Below are 12,325 nucleotides of genomic sequence, written 5' to 3'. Positions count from 1 at the left end.
TGGGAGAGGGACTAAGGCATCTTGCCAATTAAAACGATATCCAGCTAATTTTAAATATTGACGATAATCATATTCAGGATCTAAAATGCTACAATCAATAAGACGTGCAGACATTTCAGGCAGAGCATATACAACTTGTGAATTATACATACAATTTCTCCAAATAGGAAATCCTTTTGAAGGGTCAATCATAGCCCAATCTTGATTGCTCTTGGAATGCTCAGGAGGCGACTTATCACAGGTAGGAAAAAGAGGAGTGTGTACTTTTGGGATACCTTTAAGAAAGTCAGTTTTTTCTGGAAGGATGAGGCGTAGAGCCCATAATAATCTGTAAGGCTGGCAGGAAATGATAGCGAGCATAGCCACAAAAAGAGTACCCGCATTTACGGGAATATGTTGATCCACGGTTAAGGTGTGAGCCAGATGAGTAAGTTTTTTGAGTTGGCCCCAAGTTGGGGGCTCAGCCGCAATGGTTCGATGGGTTCTTGAATAAGGAGTATATCTCCGGCTTCTCCACCGCACTTTGTCTCGAGATGAAGAGTTGTTGAGATTTGTAGAGGGTTGTATAAAGTCAGTGAGAGGGGGTGGAGTAGAAGATGAAGAGGAGGAAGAACTAGAGACAGGTGAAGGTGGGGGTGTAGATGGAGCATTTTCAAGAGACAGATTTCTCAGAAGAGTCGTGGGAGGTGTTAGGTTTGTGAGCAGTGAGGGAGGAAGTGTTGGAGGATTTTTGGTGGTTTTTGGGTCTTGCATGTCTGATGAGTCTGTCGGGTATCCACAAAGGGGAAGTTTTGTCCTGTGGGAAAACACAAGCATAGCCTCTTCCACAAGAGATTAATGGATCAGGTCCTTTCCATTTTCCTGTTAACAGATCTTTCCAATATACTGAAGGTACAACAGTATCTTGTTTCGTATACCAATGGCGTTCCATTGGGGATAAACCTTGTTCATTTATATTTAAAAAATTAATAACAAATAATGCATGATTTAAGATATGATAAGGAGTACTATGTTTAAATTCTCTATTTTGTAATTTAGTAATTTGTGTTTTCAAGGTCTGATGAGCTCTTTCCACTATTGCTTGACCTTGAGGATTGTAGGGAATCCCTGTGGTATGATTAATTTTAAATGTTTTACAAAATTCTTGAAATGCTTTAGAAGAGTAAGCAGGGGCATTATCAGTTTTAATTTCTACTGGTTTTCCCAGTATGGCGAAGCAATAAAACATATGTTGAATTATATCCTTAAATGCTTCTCCAGTTCGAGCAGAAGCCATTATGACATGGGAATAAGTATCAATAGTTACATGGACATAAGAAAGTCGCCCAAAGGATGATATATGGGTTACGTCCATTTGCCAAAGACAATTGGGTTTTAATCCCCTAGGGTTTACTCCCATGGGCAAAGATGGCAATGTAGTAGGGCATGAGGAACATTGTCTGACAATATTTCGTGCTTCTTCTCTTGAAATTTGAAATTGTTTTCTAAGTGCTGAAGCATTTTGATGGTGCAGTTTATGTGATTCAGCAGCTTGTTCAATTGTGGTTATAGAAATAAGTTTTGTTAACTGATCAGCTCTATTATTACCTTCATGAATAGGTCCAGGTAGACCTGAATGAGCCCTAACATGTCCTACAAAGAAAGGTTGTGTTCTAATATGAATAAGTGTTTGAAGTTTTATTAGGAATTGTGATACAGTCGACTGAATTGGAATAGGAGCAGTTTCAATATGAGGAAATAGTCTATAGATATACTGAGAATCAGTATATAGATTGAATGGAGTATTTTTTAAATATGAAAAAGTCTTAATTACTGCTATTAATTCTGTTTTCTGGGCGGATTTTTCTTCAGTTTGAACTGTAAATTCTGTTCCATTAACAATGTAAACAGCTCTGCCATTGGCTGAGCCATCAGTAAATACAAGAGCTGCTTGGGAAAGTGGTTGTGGTTTACACCTTTCAGGGAAACAGAATTCGTGGCCTTTGACAAACGTGAGGACAGGATGTGGTGGTAAGTGATATGTAATTTGACCTTTAAAATCAGTCAAAGCAATAGCCCATTCTTCGTTATTTTGAAGAAGATAATTTGTCTGTTCAGCATTATAAGGAACTATAATATTGAATGGGTCTAGCCCAAACAGTTCTCTACTTCTTTGTCGCCCCTTCTGAAATATCAAAGCCACCAAGGAGGGATATGAAGGAACATTTTTCCTATGAGTGTGTGGAAGATGTATCCACTCTAAGGGTCCCTCTTGCCATAAGCAACCAGTAGGAGAATTTAGAGTAGCTAATATAATCAGGTCCCAAGGTAATGTATAATTAAGTCTTTGTAAAAAACTATTATTTAAAGCTTCTTCTACCAATTTTAAAGCTAACCGGGCTTCTTCTGTTAGAACTCGAGGTGAGCGAGGATTAGGATCTCCTTTTAATATATTAAATAATGGTGATAGTTCATTAGTGGACAACTTTAGATAGGGTCGAACCCAGTTAATATCTCCCAACAGTTGTTGAAAATCATTTAAAGTAGTTAAATGAGTGGTTCTTAGATGAATTTTTTGAGGAGTAATATACTGATTATGTATGGTCCTTCCTAAGTAGTTAATGGGAGGATCGATTTGTATCTTGTCTGGGGCTATTTTTAGCCCATATTCTTCCAATGCAGCAACTAAATCTTGCAACACCTGTTGTAAGTAAACCCTATCTTTATGAGACAATAATAAGTCATCCATATAATGAACAAGATAAACACCAGCATGTGCATTTCTAACTTGACTTATAGCTTGATCCACATATTTTTGACAAAGAGTAGGGCTATTTTTCATTCCTTGTGGTAGAACCTTCCATTGGAACCTCTGATATGGCCTAATTAGATTAATTGAGGGCAGGCTAAAAGCAAATCTTTGTCTATCAGGCTCACTAAGAGGAATGGTAAAAAAGCAATCTTGTAAGTCAATGACTATTAGTGGGTCTCCCTTAGGAATAGCAACAGGGGATGGAAGACCAGGTTGTAGGGCTCCCATATCCTGCATAGTAAGGTTAATGGCTCTTAAGTCTTGTAGAAGTCTCCATGCACCAGACTTCTTTTTTATAACAAATATAGGAGTATTCCATGGGCTGTTAGAGGGCTCTATATGTCCTAATTCTAATTGTTTTTGGACTAATTCTGTGGCTGCCTGTAGTTTTTCTGTAGTTAGGGGCCACTGCTCTACCCACACTGGTCGTTCAGATTTCCACTGTATGGGGTCAGCAGCCTTTAACAGCGTGGCCCCCACTATAAATTTGAATATCCTAGCCCTTGCCGGGGAGATCTATTCTGAGGAGAGGCCTGTATCTTAATACCTTGTTGATTTTTTCCCAGACCTCGAGTAGGGTCAAAGTGCATTTGGGTCATTTGCGCCGTTACTTGAGGGCTAGGACTGTAGAGAAATGCGCCCATTTGAGAGAGGACATCCCGTCCCCACAAGGTGAAAGGTATAGCAGGAATAACGTAAGGCTGAAAAGTACCATTACATTGAGGCTCAGATTCGTCCTGCCAATGTAAGATTTGAGAACTTTTCTCGGCCTGTGGTGCCTGTCCCAGCCCCACCAGCGTGGTAGGGGTCCGGGATAATGGCCAAGAGACAGGCCAATCTTTTCTAGCAACGCAGGATACATCAGCCCCTGTGTCCATAAGGCCATTTATTGGTTTTCCTTCTACTAAAAGTACTTTCATAGGTCTATTCTGAGTGATTTCCTGTAACCAAAAAACCACATCACTGGAGCCAAAGCCTCTATCTCCTCTCTCGACTTGTGAGGCCACAGTCCCCATGGTATGATAGGGAAGTAACAATAATTGTGCAATTCTCTGTCCCTTTTGAATAAAATGTGTTCGAGTTGGAGGTGACATGATAACTTTGATTTCTCCCATAAAATCAGAGTCAATTACTCCTGGAATAACAGTGAGACCTTGGATCGATAGGGAACTTCGTCCTAATATCAATCCGACCACGCCTTTTGGTAATGGTCCAGCAATACCTGTTGGAATTGTAGTAACAGAGACATCAGGAGTTAATATTGTTGAGGTGGTGGAACGGAGGTCCAATCCTGCACTTCCTGGGTGGCTCGGATGAGACTTGAGACGGGACAAAGGGAATGAATGGGTTGTGAGACTGAGTTTGTACCCCCATTATTTTCGGGGCCGAGGGCAGGCCCCTCAAGGCGTTTCCCGACCCAGTTGGTTCAAGAGCAGTAACATTAGGAGTGTTAGTATTTGGACCTAAAAATTGACCATTTTTATGATATTTAGACCTACAATCCTTCTTCCAGTGAAAACCGTTTTGACAGCGGGGGCAAAGAGTTTTTGGATTTGACACATTTACTATAGCCGATGAATCAGCAGAGTTTATATTTCCCGTATTTTTTGATGGGCACTGTCTACTAATGTGTCCTGGTTGATTACAAATGTAACAGTTCCCATTTTTTCCATTACATCCAGTATTATTATTATTACTTTTCCTCTTATTATCAAAATTTGCCATAGCTTGCAAGCATACCAGGGGGGATTCACCTTTGAGAGCGGCCGCCAGGGTGATACCTTGCACAAATGCAGGGGAAAAGTCAGCACATTGTCTAATATATGCATTAATATCACCCGTCTTTCTTATAGGTCTTAATAAGGTTTGACAAGTAGCATTAGCATTTTCATATGCCAGCTGTTTTGTAACCAACTCACAAGCTTCACTGTTAGTAATAATGCGTTCAACCGCCGTTTGCAGTCGAGCTACAAAATCCTCATAAGGTTCCTGTGGTTTTTGTTTGATATCGGCCAATACGGACGTTTTTTCAGTTCCGGGAGGTAAGGAACGCCAAGCCCCTGTAGCACAGCGGGCCGCTATTTGAGATACCTTTTTTGATAAATTTAACTGAGTCTGATTTTGATCCCAGTCTGCTGTCCCTAGGATAGCCTCAAGAGTTATTTTATCCCTCCTGGTACTAGCTGCAACTTCTTTTTTTGCTCGTTCTTCATATTCCATTTTCCATAACAAGAAACTACCCCCTGGTAAGCAGGTTTTTGCCAGCTGATACCAATCATAAGGAGTCATCCAGCTGGTTGACAGAATATCTATTAACGACAATGTGTATGGAGACAGGGGTCCATATTCTTTGCAGGCATTTTTAACCTCCTTGAGGAATTTATAAGGAAGAGGAGTCCATTCTGCATCCTCATCAAATTCCCCGCTATAATGTACTGGAAAGCACAAAGGGAGGGTAACGTCCCCCTTAGACAAGCCTTGTTTTAAGGCTGCTTTGATTTTTGATTTTCCTGCCAGAGAAGGAGGTGGGGGAGGTAAAGGTACTCTATTTCGAGGAGTAAAGGTCAATGATTTAACCTCATACTTTGGAGGCTGTGACTCAATTTGCAACTTTCGTAAAGGAAGAACAATATCCTCATCTTGATGATATCTAGCAGCCTCCTCCTCTAGATCGACTTGCTCCTCCGGGCTCAGAGTGTCATTCGTGATTGGATTAGATAGACCAACAAAGCGGGGGGCTGAAGGGGTAGACACTACAGAAGGATGTTTCTGAAGCAGAGGTGTTTCTTCCTCCTCTAAAGTGGGGTCAGAGTCAGGATTGTCTAGTACTTGGAATGCTTTAACAGAATCGGGAGTTGGGTCAAGAGTATCTCTGATAAGCATCCATAATGCAAAAGCATCAACAGGCACCCCCTCAGGACCACATCTAGTATAATGTTTTTGTAACTGTTCTCCCACAGCTTTCCATATGTCCAAATTAACCGAGCCTCCCTCTGGGAACCAGGGGCATTGTTCCTGAACAAAATGTAAAAACCGAGCTACTTGGCTTCTAGTCACTGCGGTTCCCCTTTTTTTGAGCATAGACGTGATGATATCAATGAACAGTTTCCTTTCTGCAGAGGATGTTTGTCCCATAGTGTTTTTCTAGTATTCTCCTGCTTATACAGGGGTCTAACAACTTCTCATATGTCTTATGCCTATCTTTCCTTTCCTATCCCCGTCCTCTCTAATGATGGGGTGGCTAAAGGGAGCTTTTCTCCTTTCTTATCTAGCTCTAGGCAACAGCCCTATCTACCCCGAGACGACATTGCTTACCTTCAGGTCCCTGTTCGGGCGCCAGTTGCCGGGGGCCAGCCTCAGCAAAGAACAGGGTCACCAGAGGAAGGGTAGAGTTTGGCGAAAAAGAATGAGACGTAGTGTGTCTTATATTTTCATTCTGCAGAAAAAAAAAGCCTCCTCTTTATTTTTTACATGGTCTTTTATATCATAAGCTTACATAAGCATAACATTGCATGATCAACAAAGGGGCAGTACAGGATATAATCATCATAGATAACATCATTTTCCAGAGACATAATTTTCCAAGTGACACGTAGTACAGTTCTGCATACGCACACAAATACAATGAGTTTCTGTTTAATTGAAGAGAACATTTTGTTGATTTATTTTTACACAAACAATTGACTTCATACTGCTTTACACTTATGCTTAATCTTGCAATACCTTCCACAGTTTTTATAACAATTAATCTTTTTGCAAAACCGTTGCCACATAGGCTTTGTCCATCTTGTCCAGGGTGGCCAAGTTCTTGAAGTCCAGCCACTTTGGGTTACGTCATATTGTCCACGATTATGCCAAGGACAATTAGCCCAATCTCTACACCCCCAAGCCGGTTTTGGAGTAATAAAACTTCCTTCTACTCTATATGGTCTCCAATCAGCGTCATAATCCCAATTTCTTGCCAATAGAAATTCAAAATATTGTTTTTCCACTTTTATGAGATCATGTGTGGGTGGTGGTTTAATCATAAAAGGGCCTCGGTAAGTACCAGGATTCCACCATCCTGTTTTTGTTTTCCATAGTCGAGCTATTCGTTTTTCCCCTAAGACAACTTCATGTTGATCCCCAGGTAATACACGGGCTGTCCCTACCCGGGATTTTACCAGGGGATTATGAGTAGGACGCCCCCCTCCAAAGGTCCCTAAATCTGTAATGGAATTTTATGCTTATACATTCTGCTATACACAGGCTGAAAATGAAACAGAAACATAACACAGATGACAGAGATATTCCTGACTTTTCAGGAATTCTTCGATGTTTATGCTGGGGGCAGTGGGTGCAGAGGGGCCGCCCTTGCAGCCTGGCTTCCAGCACCTGTGCGTTAGTTATGTATTGTAATAAATCTCACCAATTCTTAGTGGTTTAAAAATAAAATAACCATTCATTACCTCTCACGGACAATGAGAGTAAGAAATTGGCAATAGCTTAGCTGGGTGGTTCTGACTTGGGTCCTTCATGATATTATAGTTAGATGTCAGCTGAGCCTGCAGTCATCTAACTGCTTGCCTGAAGTTGTAAAATCTACTTCCAAGGTACTCATGGCTGGCAAGTTGGTGCTGGTTGTGGTGAGAGGCCTCAGTTCTTCTCCACATGTGCCTCTCCACAGGGCTACTTGAGTGTCCCCACAGCCTAGTGGCTGGTTTCCCAGAGTGAGCAATTCAAGAGACCAAGGCAGAAGTTACAAGGCTTTTAAGACCACACCTTGGAAGCCATGTGGCGTTGCTTCTGCCATATTCTACTGATCACATAGACCAGCACTGATGCAATGTGAAAGCAGACTGTACAAGGGCACAAATATCATAAGGTGAGAATCACTGGTGCCATTTTGGATGTGGATACCATATCTTGGCACTAGGGATTAAGAAAAGCGCATTCCATATGCTTCCTGCAGGACTCCAGGCAGGACTACTCTGTTGTACTTTTGGCTCCAGGCAAGACTGCTGTGTTGTACAACTACGGAGGCTTCATTGGCATTATATTGTGTGCCTTTGTGAGGTGTGTGACACAGTGACCCACTGGAGACCCCTTGAAAGGCCAGCTTTGGAGGGGCCCTTGACTAGAATAAAGGACGTGGAATACAAAGAAGCAAAGGATAATATTAAAAAAACACTCCTCTAAGAAGTGAGTGTCCTGAGGGAGAACTTTTCCTATTTGTTCCTAGCTGTATCCCCAGAGTCAGAACAATGCCTGGTATATGATCAGTGTTCAAAACAGTTAAGTGGAATCGATGAATGCGTGTATTTGAAATCTGATTAACATCGAGCTGTAGTCAAACTTATTAGAAATAAACTATAGGAACCTTAATCTGTTATGTAAGCATATATGTAATAACATAATGTTAATCATTAATGCTCAAAAAAGATTGTTTTATATTTGTCCTTGTGGTGTGCCATTGAGTCAGTTCCAACTCATAGTGACCCTATATGACAGAGTAGAACTTCCCAATAGGGTTTCCGAGGCTGTAATCTTTATGGAAGCAGATGGACGGGTCTTTTGTCCCGTGGAACCATTGGTGAGTTTGAACCACTGACCTTTCAGTTAGCAGCCAAGCGCTTATCCATTGCACCACTAGGTCTTCTTGTTTTATGGTTAAAACCTGTTGTCACAGAGTAAATTCAAGCTCATAATTACCCTATAGGACAGAGCAGAACTGCCCCACAGAGTTTTCAAGGAGCAGCTGGTGGATTCAAACAGCCGACATTTTGCTTAGCAGCCAAGCTCTGAACTACTGTGCCACCAGGGTTCCTAGTTTATAGTTAGATGAGAGTTATTTAAATTTTTACTTAAATATATGAAGAATTTAGTTTTTTGAAATATTTTTTATATGTCACTTCCTCGTGAAACATCCTTTTTTTTTCTTATTTGTAGTAGTGCTGTGATGAAAGAAAATAGGAAAAATTACAATTTTTTAAAAAACATTAATTCTGTAAATAAATATTTTCAGTATTTTGATTAGAATAAGTTTTAAGAGATTATCCCTTTTCTATGATGGCAAGCACAGTATGGACAAATGTCTTTGATGAAATATACAAAACCGAGAAGAATTCAGCTGCTCCATGTCAATGAGTATAGGAAAAATCACCCCTTCTTTGATCTCTATGTTATAAAGATATGCATTTCATGTGAGTAATGTCAGCCATAAAAATAGGATGCAGGAAATATTTCATAGGTTGAAGGCAAACTCAAACTCTGAAATTGGAATCGCTTTTCACAATGAAAACTGCTGAAATAAACAGTCAAATACAGTTATCCATCACTCTCTCAACTTCTCATTGGTTTATAATCAGAAGTTACAGTGAAGGTGACTGGTGTTTCTAAAGCAAAAGGAGGCATCTGATGCAGTCTGCTGTAATGCCTACCCCAGGAAATCTGTAAAAAACCCCAGGCAAGAGCAAACAGCTGCTCTCCCAGCAAGAAAGAGCAACACGTGGTGAAAAAGAGTTGAGTTTCAGTATTTAAATTGTGATGAAAGTTGACAGGTATTGGTTCCATATGCAAGAAAAATGCACAATTTTAAAGCTGGGCGTTAATTATTATTGGAAGTTCTGGAGGTTATTATAACAACAGACGAGGAAGGCAGGAAATAACATTCTCAGGCAATAGCACGAGAGTGGCAAGCCCAAGCTTGCACTGGTGAACTGCTCCTTTTTAAGACAAAAAGCAAAATACAGCTCATAGAACTGGAAACAATTTTGTGGATTTTTTAAAAAAGACCAGATAAAGTCCTTTAGTTGCTTGTTAAAAGGACTGCCACGTGATTACTTTTAAAGGAAATTGTCCTATCAACCTTGGAAATATTTTGTATGTTTCATAGGTGGGAATGTTTCATAGGTAGGAATGTAGGTGTCACCTTCCTGGGACTGCTTGACAAAAAATCCATGGCTCTGTCCATATATAGGCAAGTGAGTCCCTCATTTAGCAATTTCTATCTTAAAATTTCATTTGAATTGATCAGCTATAAGTTGTCAGCAGTGGGTTCCACAGTTATGAGGGAGGGCCTCCAGAGGATCCCTCGCCTAGTAAGGAAGCGATTGGGTTCCCAGGAAAGTCCTGTAGAATCCTGCCCCTCAAGTGCTAAGAACTGAGAGCAGAAAACCCCACAGGCAAAGACCTGTCAGTGTGGTGTGTTGGCAAAAGTACGGGTATAGGAGAAAGGAGATGCATATAGGGGTTCCACAAGTCTCATTAATTTGCCGAATGACTTGGGCTTTACAAAGTATTTGTGTTTCCATTTCCTTTTCCATGAAAAAGATATAATGATGCTAATTTTGAACTTCTGTTATCCAGCTTTACTATACACCAGCCAAACCACTTTGGAAAAATTAGAGCTGAGTGTTTTTCCATCTGTAAAATAGAGGTAGAAATGGCATGTGTGCCAGATGATGAAATTCTAATACATGTGAAAATGTTTTATCAAGTAGAAAGCAAGGTGTATGCATTGATCTTGTCTCATCAGTGTAATATCAAGGTGGTAAGCTCATTCCCGTAGAGCAATTAAGTGCAGTGCCAATGACTGAGTTTTATCCTCAGATCAGTGGGATTCGTGCATGAACAAATAATATGGAAGTTAGGATGAGGGGCAGTAAAATAACAAACACTTATGTGGTCTAAATGGACCCAGTTATGCAGTAATAATAATACAACATGTTTTAAGGAGCTTTTCTAATACCAACCACATCTATGTGTGTCTGGGATCAAACTTCTATTCTTCCTGAAGTTTGCCTGCTCCTGACTTGTGCACCTCTTCCCCAAGGTACCCTAGAAACCAAATTATTCCTTAAGTTTTTTTTTGCAAAAAACAGAATCACGAATTAGAATACATATGTAGAAATTCTAATTAGTGACTTTTTTTTTTTTTTTTAAGCTAATAGACCTCTTTGAAGTGGTAAAAAGCAAAGATGTTACCTCGAGGACTAAGCACTAACCCAAGCCATGGCACTTCCAATCGCCACGCAGGCAAAAGCTGGACAACGAATAAGGAAGACTGAAGAAGAATTGGTGCCTTTGAATTATGGTGTTGGCAAAGAATATTGAATATACCAGGGACCCCCAGAATAATGAACAAATCTGTCTTGAAAGAAGTATAGCCAGAATGCGCCTTAGAAACGAGAACGACAAGACTTGGTCTCACGTACTCTGGACATGTTATCAGACGGGACCAGTCCCTGGAGAAGGACATCATGCTTGGTAAAGTAGAGGGTCAGGAAAAGAGAGGAAGATGTTCAAGGAGATGAATTGACACAGTTACTTTAACAGTGGGTTCCAAAATAGCAACAATTGTGAGGGTGGCGCAGGACCGAACAGTGTTTTGTTCTGTTGTGCATGGGGTTGTTGTGAGCCAGAACCGACTTGACTGCACCTAACAACATGCAGAACTTCCAAACCAGAATCCAGCGTGACTTTGTTCAGCATTAAATAAAACAGGGCAACTCAGTAATACGCTGTTTGGATTTTTGTTGTTGTTATGTGCCGTTTGGTTGGTTCCAGCTCATAGCGACCACATAGGACAGAGTAGAACTGCGCATTAGGTTTCCAAGGAGTGGCTGGTGGCTTTGAAGTTCCAACCAAAAGAGGCAGAAAAACAACAAACACTTATGTGGTCTAAATGGAACCAAGGTTAGCAGCCAGGCTTTTAACCATTGGGCACCGGGGCTCTGCTGCTTGGATTAAAAAAATTAGGGGGCAGAAAATGACCATTTTAAAAGCCAGTGACTGTTAGTGTCATTGTAGTATCATTTTTTATGAATGTAATTTTTATACTACCCCTAAACAATATATTCAGTGGACTGACATTATTCGAAATATATATCATCATCTTTTATCAGAGTTCAAACATACTGAAAAAAATTTCTTGTATTTTCTGTTCTTCACAAATTTATTATAATAAATTTTCTGAAAGTCTTTTTTCTGACAAGATATTGTCTTTCCTCTAACTTTAAGTTTCTTTTTTTTTTTTTACAGATTTTTTTTTAATTAATTTTTATTAAGCTTCAGGTGAACATTTACCATTCCAATCAGTCTGTCACATGTAGGTTTACATACATCTTACTCCCTTCTCCCACTTGCTCTCCCCCTATTGAGTCAGCCCTTTCAGTCTCTCGTTTCGTGCCAATTTTGCCATCTTCCCTCTCTCTCTATCTTCCCATCCCCCCTCCAGTCAAGAATTGCCAACACACTCTCCAGTGTCCACCTGATTTAATTAGCTCACTCTTCATCAGCATCTCTCTCCCCCCCACTGACCAGTCCTTTTCATGCCTGATGAGTTGTCTTCTGGGATGGTTCCTGTCCTGTGCCATCAGAAGTTCTGGGGAGCATTGTCTCTGGGATTCCTCTAGTCGCAGTCATACCATTAGGTATGGTCTTTTTATGAGAATTTGGGGTCTGTATCCCATTGGTCTCCTGCTCCTTCAGGAGTTGTCTGTTGTGCTCCCTGACAGGGCAGACATCGATTGTGGCCGGGTAGCAACTAGTTCT

This window comes from Loxodonta africana, chromosome 1 (assembly GCF_030014295.1).
Source record: "Loxodonta africana isolate mLoxAfr1 chromosome 1, mLoxAfr1.hap2, whole genome shotgun sequence".
Taxonomy (NCBI): domain Eukaryota; kingdom Metazoa; phylum Chordata; class Mammalia; order Proboscidea; family Elephantidae; genus Loxodonta; species Loxodonta africana.
This window is presented reverse-complemented; position numbering follows the sequence as displayed.